Source organism: Myotis brandtii, unplaced genomic scaffold, assembly GCF_000412655.1.
Source record: "Myotis brandtii unplaced genomic scaffold, ASM41265v1 scaffold780, whole genome shotgun sequence".
Taxonomy (NCBI): Eukaryota; Metazoa; Chordata; class Mammalia; order Chiroptera; family Vespertilionidae; genus Myotis; species Myotis brandtii.
This window is the reverse complement of record NW_005371132.1, coordinates 323,170-325,079: the sequence shown is the minus strand read 5'-3', so window position 1 is coordinate 325,079 and position 1,910 is coordinate 323,170. Positions and strand designations below refer to the sequence as shown.

At 50.4% G+C, this 1,910-nt stretch overlaps 1 pseudogene; it reads left to right on the top strand.

Moving 5' to 3' along the window:
- The first annotated feature begins 911 nt into the window (after nucleotides 1-911).
- Nucleotides 912-1,493, top strand: LOC102257485 (annotated as a pseudogene).
- Nucleotides 1,494-1,910: the final 417 nt, after the last annotated feature.

The following is a 1,910-nucleotide window of genomic DNA, read 5'->3' as shown; positions in this document are numbered from 1 at the left end:
GATTACCAAAAAATTGCTCCTCCCTTACCTTAACCAGTGCACTCTTTATCCGGAGGAGATGCTCACGTCGTCTCTCCAAGCCCGACGGAGTTCCTCACCGTCTTTTTCCCAGTTCCTCAGTCCCGTAGCTCGGGCGCCAGATCTGTCAGGGCCAGCCTGACAGGGTTGAGCCGGGCTGAGGCAGGGAGGTGGGAATTGAGAAAAGAAAGAAAGACAGGAAAGCTGGATGGCAGCTCTCGCACTGGAGGCTGCGCTATCCCACTCTGCCTGCAGTATGCAAATTAGCCTCCATCTTTGTTGGCAGTTAATTTGCATATTGTGCTGATTAGCCAATGGGAGGCATAGCGAAGGTATGGTCAATTACCATGTTTGTCTATTATTAGATAGGATATTTGTATATGCACATAAAATCTGGAAGGTAAATTTAATTGAAGGAGGGCCTTTTATTTTTACTTTATATTCTTCTAAATGGTATGAATTATTTACAGTAATACTATAATAACATAATTAAAATTCACTTTAAATATTGAAAATACATACTTTGTGCTAGACATAATAGAGTCCCATCCTTGAAATCTATACTAATAATAGCCTAGGGCCACCACGTCCAGACAACCGACCAGTCACCATGAGGGGACCCCGCTTGGATGGGGGCGTGGCTGGACTTCAAACCGCCCGGTGGCCTCTAGCCCAGGCCGGGGAGGTGCTGGGGGCCAGGCGTGTTCATGCAGTCTTTTAGAAATAAAGAAAGGGTGAGTGGCGATGTTGGCATCCCTGGAGTCAGTGGCAGGCAGCAGTGATGGCCCTGGCACCGGTGGCAGTGATGGCCCAGGCATGGATGGCAATGGCCACGGGGGTGGCGTGGATGCCCGCGACGCTGGCTGGGGCATCACCCTGGCCTCAATCCCAAAATGGCACTGCTGACCAAGCACCTGCTGAAGCCGCTGCCCGAGGAAAAGCAGATGGAGACCAGGCCCTTCCTGGAGACGGTGTCCCACCTGCCACCCATCTTCGATTGCCTTGGGTCCCCAATGTTTATGCCCATCAAGGCAGACATAAGTGGTAACATCACAAAAATCAAAGCAGTGTACAACACGGACCCGGCCAAGTTCCAGACCCTGTAGAACATCCTGGAGGCAGAGAAGGAAATGTATGGAGCAGAGTGGCTCAAAGTGGGGGCCACGCTGGCACTGATGTGGCTGAAAAGGGGCCTCTGCTTCATCCAGGTCTTCCTGCAAAGCATCTGCGACAGGGATCAGGACACTAGCCACCCCAACCTCATCCACCTCAACACCACCAAGGCCTACAAGATGGTGCTCAAGAAGTACCACAGCTGGATCTTGCAGATCTTCCAGGAAGCGCTGTATGCTAGGCCCTACAAGTCAATGCTCTCCAAGGGACAGAACGTGATGGAGAAGGAGTGCCTGGAGAAGGTCCACCTGTTCCTGGTCAAATACACGGCCACCATTGACATCCTCTACAAGATGATGTAGGTGTGCCCAGAGGCTGGCACTCCCAGAAACAGACAAGCCAGAATCACTGTGAAGGGAGCTGGAGGCCACCTTTGCCTGAGTCCCCCAGAGCAGCCCAGAGTCTGTCTGGGTTTGCAGGAGACAGCCCTGGTTTCTAAAAAGTCATTTTTGGGGTCTATCCTAACAGAGCAATAAATAAGCACCCTATTTCTGAATCACCTTTAATTTCATGGCAGCACAGACCGATTGCCTTCATTTCAGTGTGATAAAAATCAGTTAATGTTGCTAATAAGTCAAGTCCTAGGGTTTTCTGTCCCCGTCCCCCCATGTGGTGTGTGACACTGGGGGAGCCCTGTCATACACCTCATTTTAAAAATGAGGATCTTGTGCAGTGATGTTTTGGGTCATCTAAGGACCACAAGGAGTTTGATTTGAAAT